Source organism: Mus caroli, unplaced genomic scaffold (assembly GCF_978045245.1).
Source record: "Mus caroli unplaced genomic scaffold, Mus_caroli_1 scaffold_8, whole genome shotgun sequence".
Lineage (NCBI taxonomy): Eukaryota > Metazoa > Chordata > Mammalia > Rodentia > Muridae > Mus > Mus caroli.
The window spans coordinates 60,521,138-60,531,321 of NW_028227263.1; positions in this window are offsets into that span (position 1 = coordinate 60,521,138).

Here is a 10,184-nt window from a genome sequence, read left to right on the forward strand (position 1 = left end):
GTGAATATCTGTATCTGTCTTTTTCAGCTGCTTGTTGGGCATTTCAAATGGCAGCCACACTAGACCCATGTTTGCAAGCACACCATAGCATCAGTACTAGTCATGCTTTGGGGCCTTCCCCAGAGATGGATCTCAATTTCAGCATTTCACTGGACTTCCTTTCCCTCAGGCTCTTCTCCATTTTTGTCCATGCAGTTCTTTCAAACAGGAACAATTCTGGATCAGAGTTTCTGACTGTGGGATGACAACTCCATCCCTCCACTTAATGACCTGTCTTTTTTTTTATTACGTATTTTCCTCCATTACATTTTCAATGCTATCCCAAAAGTCCCCCATAACTCCCCCCCCCCACTTCCCTACCCACCCATTCCCATTCCCCTGGCCCTGGCATTCCCCTGTACTGGGGCATATAAAGTTTGCAAGTCCAATGGGCCTCTCTTTCCAGTGATGGCCAACTAGGCCATATTTCGATACATATGCAGCTAGAGACAAGAGCTCCGGGGTTCTGGTTAGTTCACCATGTTGTTCCCCCTATAGGGTTGCAGATCCCTTTAACTCCTTGGGTACTTTCTCTAGCTTCTCCATTGGGAGCCCTGTGATCCATCCAATAGCTGACTGTGAGCATCCACTTCTGTGTTTGCTAGGCCCCGGCATAGTCTCACAAGAGACAGCTATATCTGGGTCCTTTCAGCAAAATCTTGCTAGTGTATGCAATGGTGTCAGCGTTTGGAAGCTGATTATGGGATGGATCCCTGAATATGGCAGTCTCTAGATGGTCACCTGAGGAATACCGAATGGCAGAGAAACACCTGAAAAAATGTTCAACATCCTTAATCATCAAGGAAATGCAAATCAAAACAAACCTGAGATTCCACCTCACACCAGTCAGAATGGCTAAGATCAAAAATTCAGGTGACAGCAGATGCTGGCGAGAATGTGGAGAAAGAGGAACACTCCTCCATTGTTGGTGGGATTGCAAGCTTGTACAACCACTCTGGAAATCAGTCTGGTGGTTCCTCAGAAAATTGGACATAGTACTACTGGAGGACCCAGCAATACCTCTCCTGGGCATATATCCAGAAGATGTCCCAACCGGTAAGAAGGACACATGCTCCACTATGTTCATAGCAGCCTTATTTATAATAGCCAGAAGCTGGAAAGAACCCAGATGCCCCTCAACAGAGGAATGGATACAGAAAATATGGTACATTTACACAATGGAGTACTACTCAGCTATTAAAAAGAATGAATTTATGAAATTCCTAGCCAAATGGATGGACCTGGAAGGCATCATCTTGAGTGAGGTAACACAATCTCAAAGGAACTCACACAATATGTATTCACTGATAAGTGGATATTAGGCCAAAACTTAGGATAACCAAGATATAAGATACAATTTGCTAAATGCATGAAACTCAAGAAGAATGAAGACCAAAGTGTGGACACTATGCCCCTTCTTAGAATTGGGATGCCTTGTCTTTTGATTGGAAGTGGGCTTTAGGACATTTAATCTAAGGTCCCTCCCTTTGAATTCTGATAGTTTCTTACCTCCCATGTCTCTGATACATTCTAGGGAGCTACTCCACCTCTTACATCCAGAGATTGCCTATTTTCATGCTTTCTACTTTCCCTCAGGGCTTCAGTCTTATTCCTGCCCCTAAACCTGATCATGTTCCCACTTTTCCCTCCCTGTCACCTTCCCCACAAAGCTCACTCCATCCCCCCACCCATGATTGCATTCTTCTACCTCCTAAGTGGTATTGAGGCATCCTCACTTAGGCCCATTGGCTTGTTAGCCTTCTTGTGTTCTGTGGATTGCATCCTGGGGATTCTGAACATTTTTGGCTAAGATCCACTTATCAGTGAGTACATACCATGCATATCCTTTTGGGTGTAAGTTACCTCACTCAGGATGATATTTTCTAGTTCCATGGTATCTCTGTCCTTAAAGAACTATTTTCAAAATTATCTGGAAAAATAAATACCCAGAATTGCGAAAACAATTCTTTTTTGTTTTCTGTATAAGTTCATATATTTCTTTCTTTCTTTTCTTTTTTTTAAACAATATTTTTATTCAATAATAAAAGAACTGGAGGAATCACCATCCCAACCTCAAGCTATATTACAGATCGATAGTGATAAAAACTGCATGGTATTAGTACAGAGATAGACACAATGATCAATAGACTAGAATTAAAGCTTCAGAAATAAAACTTCACACTTGATCTTTGACGAAGAAGCCAAACATATACATTAGGGAAGATGTATCTTCAATAAATGATGCTGGTCTAACTGGCAATCTGTATGTAGAATAATGAAAATGGATAAATATTTGTCACCTGGAACAAAGATCAAGTCCAAATGGTTAAAGGACCACAACATAAAACCAGATATACTGAATCTAATAGAAGAGGCAGTGGTAAAGCCAAAAAATTATTGGTACAGGGAAAAACTTCCTAAACAGAAGTCTAATGGCTCAGGATCTAATATCAAGTATTGGTAAATGGGACCTCATTAAACTGTAAAGCTTCTGTAAGGCAAAGAACATACACAATGGGACAAATTGGGAACCTACAGATTGGTATAATGAAGTATCTTCACTAACCCCACATCTGATAGAGGGCTAATATTCAAAATACATAAAGAACTTAAGAAGTTAACCACCAAGAAGCCAATTAACCCAATCAAAAAATTGACTAAACAGATAATTAACAACAGAGGTGTCTCTAATGGCTGAGAAACACTTATAGAAATGTTCAAACAACTTAGTCATCAGGGAAATGCAAATGCAAATGACCCTGATATTCCACCTTACACCAATCAGAATGGCTAAGTTCAAAAACTCAGGAGACAGCACATGTTGACAAGGATGTGTAGAAAGAGGGACACTCCTCCATTGCTGGTGGAATTTCAAACTGGTTAGACCACACTGCAAATCAACCTGGAGATTCCTCAGAAAATTGCACATAGTTCTACCGGAAGATCCAGCAATACCACTCCTGGGCATATACCCAGAAGTTGTTGCAACATTTAATAAGGACACATGTTCCCCTATGTTTAAAACAGCCTTATTTATGATAGCCAGAAGCTTAAAACATCCCATATGTCCCCCAACAGAAGAATGGATTCAGGAAATGTCATCCATTTATACAATGGAATACTACTCAGTTATTAAGAAGGAAAGGTAGAATTTAATTCCTCCATAAATAAGTTCCAAATTTACAAAGTGACTGTATAAGGAAAAGCAAATATTTGAATTAAGAGGAAGAGTGTTAAAATAGCAGGGCACAGTTGCCACTAATGAAGAAAGGATGCCAGAAATTTTAAAAAGGTAGCAGAACCTCGTTGTGGAAAAATATCTAGTATCACATAGACCACACAATTTGAGGCAGCTTGAATATGAAGGGGACTTTTTATTCCATTTTGTCTCCATTCAGAAGCTAGGCCATAAACCATTTTCTCAAGCAACATACCCCAAAGTCCAGGAACAAGATGATGAAATCCCCCACTAGAGGAACAACTTAAAGATAGCCACATTAATGGGAGCTATCTTATTTCAGGATAGACTGTTTATTCTGGGTAGTTCATCCTGTAGCTAATCATTCATGACACAGGAATGCATCCCATACAGGGAATCTGGTGCCAAGCAATGAAGTCTTAGATTGTCTAACACTAACTATATAATAGTAAAATGTTAACCTATCCTAAGTGTAAGTTACTATGCTTCTGCTGCTGACTTGCCTGTCTGAGTTGTTATGAGGCTAGAAGATGCAGTATCTCATAGTAAAAAGGAGTAAATAAAATAGCCTTTGTTCTATCTCTGGAGAAGTTAAAAAAAAGTGGGAGAGAGACCTGTTTCTGCTCTTTGTTCTCAGCACTTGTACTTTTTTCAAGGTGCATAATCACAGTACAAAGGTCACTACAAGTTTACACACAAATTCAGTTTTTTCATTGAATAACAGAAAATGTCTACATCCATATCCACTAAGAGTAGTTATTTGGCTAAACATTCATCATTTGTTACTAGCTTTACATGTTCATGGAGAGTTGAAGGCCATAACTAAGTTGAAGTTTTGTATGGATAAACAGTCAATATTTTCTCTTCTGTCCTTGTACCAATAGTGTAAATTTTAGCTCCTATTTTTTTTTGAGAATTTAATTAGATATTTTCTTTATTTACATTTCAAATGTTGTCTGCTTTACTCATTTCCCCTCTGAAAATCTCCTAGCCCATTCCCCTTCCCCGCTTCACCAACCCACTCACTCCTACTTCCCTGTCCTGGCAATCCCCTACATTGGGGCATGGAACCTTCACAGGACCAAGGGCCTTTACTCCCATTGTTGTCTGAAAAGGCCATTCTCTGCTACATGTGTCGCTGGGACCACGGGTCCCTTCATATGTTCACTTTAGTTGGTGGTTTTATCCCTGGGAGATTGGGGGGGGGCGTTACTGGTTGTTCCATATTGTTGTTGTTTAGCTCCTTTTTATGATCATTGGTTAATAGTTTTTCAACCTCTTGGAATGTGCTCGGGGTTTTAGATGCCTGTTCGCTATCTCAATGAAATTAACTTGTCACATCTGAAGACTGGCAGAGTTCTAATTGCAGTTTTGACCTCAGAAAAGATTTAGTAAGTAGTCCCAGTACAAAACAGGCTTGAGTGTCTTTGTCTGGGTCACCATTCTGAAGTGGTGATGATCCTTGTATGCTAGTTGTTTCTTCAGAATAAAAGCTCTCTGTTCTTGCATACTATTTGAGTCTGGGAATCTTCAATCAGTGATTCTTGAACTCTAACATTTGGGGGCTTTTATGGGATCACTGGGGTCTCCCTTACTTGATGATAGAATGTTTTGGGGGGAGTGATTAACTCCCTGATATTGATGAGTTGGGGCGCAACTCTGTGTATTATGTTTCTTTATCTTTGTCTTGCTCTGATTTGCCTTTTGTCTTGTTTGGTGTGGGGTAATTTTTTTCCTTTTATCTGGGCATCCTTGAGGCCACTGGAGGCAGGACAGATGTACTGACAACTTGTTCCTAAACAGGGTTCATTCAAAGGATACTCTCAAACCTCCTTGAGTTGGAGATGGAAAGCTCCAGTCCAACCCAGGTCTTAGTAGAAGCTGACAGATTGCTTCTATTCCACAGAATAGATCCCAATTCTGGGATAGGTCACTGCCTCTGGACTCTCTTCAGATGGAGTTAGAGAGCGTCAATCTGACACAGGTTTTGGTAGAGACTAGCAAGATACTCCTGACTGCTGGAGACTAATTTTGGTATAGGTCAACATCATCAGCTTCATTTTGGTTTCTTTTTCTGGATCCCTGTAGGATTATTTTTTGTTTTTATGTTTGTGTTTTACTCATTCTTTTGATTTTTCTTGAGAAAAACCAGCTCCACCCCACTGAACCTAATCTGGTCACAGTTCAAGGACTTTAAGCTCTTGGTGAAGAGTTCCACACTAACTATACAGTAAGGGAAACTGACTGTCTTTTGCAGGAATGAATGGCCATCATTCTGTCTGGGATGGCCCAAAGGAAGCACTTTCTACCTTCCTACTATCTACTTGGTTAAAGGTATTATGTATGGAAATACTTGACACTCTGACCAGGCCCCATACATCACTATCTGGCAACATCTCCTAGAGAGACCTGCTGCCCACTTCCTTGGCTGAAAACTTTCCTACCTCCCACCACTGTGATTTTGCAGGTTAAGGAAATAAAGTTGTCTTAGATTCATAAATTTGCTTTTCTTTTCCCCTCAGCTCATGAAGAAGACTTTTTTTCTGCTTCCTTGAAACTCTGCCCTAGCACAGGCCCCTTCTCTGCACATGGCAGTCACAGATCTGGGCCCAAGGGAGGAAGACTAAGATATTTCATGACAAAACAAAATTTGAAAGACATCTTTTTAATAATCTAGCCTTACAGAGGATATTATAAGGAAAACTCCAACACAAGGAGGAAAAGCACACACACACACACTCACACACATAAAGACACACACACACACACACACACACACACATTCACTACCATTTCCAGCAACAATATAACAGGATCTATCATTGGTCATTAATATGAGTCAACATCAAAGGACTCAATTCCAAATAAAAGTCATAGTCTAACAGTGTAGACATATAAACAGGGTCTTCTTTTCTACTGCATACCATAAACACATATCAGCAACTAAAGTAGACACAACTTCAGAATGAAGCATTAAAAAAAAGTTTTTTTTCAAGAAAGCCACCCTAAAAACAAGTGGTAGTAACCATTCTAACTAATAAATTAAAGTTTCTACCCAAAATAATCAAAATGGATGGGGAAGGACACTTCATACTCATCAAAAGAAAAACACATTAAGGTAATATCTCAATTCAGGACACCTATACCTCAAATGAAAGGCTATCCACATTTGTAAAAGATGCATTACAAAAGATCAAATCTCACACACACACAAAGAAATTAATAGTACTGGTATTCAATGCCAAATACCAACAAATATGTCATTAAAACAAAAACCAAACAGAAATAATGCAACTACCAGATGCTAAAAACCAAGTAAGTCTAATAGATATGTTCCAAACTTTTTCACTGGCACAGAAGAATTTAACATTTCAGCACCTCACAGACCCCTCTTCAAAATTGGCCATATGACTCATCTCAAAAAGAAGTCTCAACAGATTCAAGAAAATTTAAATAACAGCTTGAATCTTAGTAGATTACCACACAAACAGGCTGGACTTCAACAGCAACAGAAAAAACAAAACGCTATATACTCATGGAAACTGAAAAATTCTCTACACAATGAGCACTAGGTCAAAGAAGTAATTGAGGAAGAAGTTAAAGACTTTCAAGATATCATTGAAAATGAAGATGCAGCATACCCACACATACGGAACACATTGCGTGACTCTAACTAAGGAAGTGAAAGATCTGTATAATAAAAACTTCAAGTCTCTGAAGAAAGAAATTATAGAAGATCTCAGAAGATGGAAAGATCTCCCATGCTCATGGATTGGCAGGATAAACATTGTAAAAATGGCTATCTTGCCAAAAGCAATCTACAGATTCAATGCAATCCCCATCAAAATTCCAAATCTATTCTTCAACGAATTAGAAAGTGCAATCTGCAAATTCATCTGGAATAACAAAAAACCTAGGATAGCAAAAACTCTTCTCAAGGATAAAAGAACCTCTGGTGGAATCACCATGCCGGACCTAAAGCTCTACTACAGAGCATTTGTGATAAAAACTGCATGGTACTGGTATAGTGACAGACAAATAGACCAATGGAATAGAATTGAAGACCCAGAAATGAACCCACACACCTATGGTCACTTGATCTTCGACAAGGGAGCTAAAAACATCCAGTGGAAGAAAGACAGCATTTTCAACAAATGGTGCTGGCACAACTGGTTGCTAACATGTAGAAGAATGCGAATCGATCCATTCCTATCTCCTTGTACTAAGGTCAAGTCTAAGTGGATCAAGGAACTTCACATAAAACCAGTGACACTGAAACTTATAGAGGAGAAAGTGGGGAAAAGCCTCGAAGATATGGGCACAGGGGAAAAATTCCTGAATAGAATAGTAATGGCTTGTGCTGTAAGATCGAGAATTGACAAGTGGGACCTCATGAAACTACAAAGCTTCTGCAAGGCTAAAGACACCATCAATAAGACAAAAAAACCACCAACAGATTGGGAAAGGATCTTCACCTATCCTAAATCAGATAAGGGACTAATATCCAATATATATAAAGAACTCAAGAAGGTGGACTCCAGAAAGTCAAATAACCCCATTAAAAAATGGGGCTCAGAACTGAACAAAGAATTCTCACCTGAGGAATACCGAATGGCAGAGAAACACCTGAAAAAATGTTCAACATCCTTAATCATCAGGGAAATGCAAATCAAAACAACCCTGAGATTCCACCTCACACCAGTCAGAATGGCTAAGATCAAAAATTCAGGTGACAGCAGATGCTGGCGAGGATGTGGAGAAAGAGGAACACTCCTCCATTGTTGGTGGGATTGCAAGCTTGTACAACAACTCTGGAAATCAGTCTGGCGGTTCCTCAGAAAATTGGACATAGTACTACCGGAGGATCCAGCAATACCTCTCCTGGGCATATATCCAGAAGATGTCCCAACCGGTAAAAAGGACACATGCTCCACTATGTTCATAGCAGTCCTATTTATAATAGCCAGAAGCTGGAAAGAACCCAGATGTCCCTCAACAGAGGAATGGATACAGAAATTATGGTACATTTACACAATGGAGTACTACTCAGCTATTAAAAAGAATGAATTTATGAAATTCCTAGCCAAATGGATGGACCTGGAGGGCATCATCTTGAGTGAAATAACACAATCACAAAAGAACTCACACAATATGTATTCACTGATAAGCGGATATTAGCCCAAAACTTAGGATACCCAAGATATAAGATACAATTTGATAAACGCATGAAACTCAAGAAGAATGAAGACCAAAGTGTGGACACTGTGCACCTTCTTAGAATTGGGAACAAAACACCCAGGGAAGGAGTTACAGAGACAAAGTTCGTAGCTGTGATGAAAGGATGGACCATTTAGAGACTGCCGTATCCAGGGGTCCATCCCATAATCAGCTTCTAAACGCTGACACCATTGCATACACTAGCAAGATTTTGCTGAAAGGACCCAAATATAGCTGTCTCTTGTGAGACGATGCCGGGGCCTAGCAAACGCAGGAGTGGATGTTCACAGTCAGCTATTGGATGTATCACAGGGCTCCCTATGGAGAAGCTAGAGAAAGTATCCAAGGAGCTAAAGGGATCTGCAACCCTATTGTTGGAACAACATGATGTACTAACCAGAACCCCGGAGCTCTTGTCTCTAGCTGCATATGTATCGAAAGATGGCCTAGTCGGCCATCAATGGAAAGAGAGGCCCATTGGACTTGCAAACTTTATATGCCCCAATATAGGGGAATGCCAGGGCCAAAAGAATGGGAATGGGTGGGTAGGGAAGTGGGGGGCGCTATGGGGGACTTTTGGGATAGCATTGGAAATGTAATTGAGGAAAATATGTAATAAAAATATTAAAAATCAAAAAAAAGTAGTATTAAGGAAAAAATTCATGGCACAAAGTACCTTAATAGAGAAATGGGAGGAATTCTACCCAGCAACTTAATGACACACTTGAAAGTTCTTGAACAAAAGAAGCAAACACATGCAAGAGGAAGAGACAAGCAGAAAATACTCAAACTCAAGGTTGAAATCGAGCAATTAGGAAAAACGGGGAAACAATACAAAGAGGCAGAAACAAAAGCATAGTCTTTGAGAAAAAAAAAGATAGACATTTAGACAATGTAACTAAAAGGCATGTAGACTGTATGCAAATTAACAAAATAAGAAATAAAAAGGGAGACATAACAAAATAAACTAAGATAATTAAAAAAAAATAGATATTATTTCAAAAATCTTTACCCCATAATAGCGGAAAATCTAAATGAAATTTATAGTTTTCAAGACAGATACCACTATGAAACTTAAGTAACCTTTTTCCTTTACTTTAGGACTGGTCAGATCACCAGCTTGTCTGCTCCTCTGAAGATACCACAGAATGGAGGCCTTCAAGGAGTTCTGCTGGAAACAGTTCAAATAGGTACAGAACTCTCACAAACAGGTGCTGCAGTATGAAATCCTGTGGATCCCAGTGAACTCAGGACCCATCACTCATCAAAGCCCCTGCACCCTGAATTCTACTCCCCTTCTGGTCTGTACCTTCTGAAAGGGCAGATTGCTAACTTGTCTTTTCCTCTAAAGACAGCAAAGACTGAAGATCTCCCAGGAGTTTCTGTACATGCAGCACACTGACCAAACAGTCTGAAAGCCTCCCTGGAGTTCTGCTGCAAACATGGCAACAGAGCTCATCCTGTGAAAGTCTTCCAGGATAATAGCTACACACAGGCCAACAGCTGATTTGCTCCTCTGAAGATCCAATAGTCTGAAGGTCTCATAGTAGGTTTGTCACAGACAATGTCATAGACCTCCAGGGAAAACTGCAGCTACCCAGGGAGAGAAGAAGCAGGCTACAGACCCAGACACCCAGACCATCGTAAACTAGGGTTAACCAGATGGTGAGAGACAAGTACAAGACCACAAACTACAGAAGCTAATATACATTGGTATTATCAGAACCCA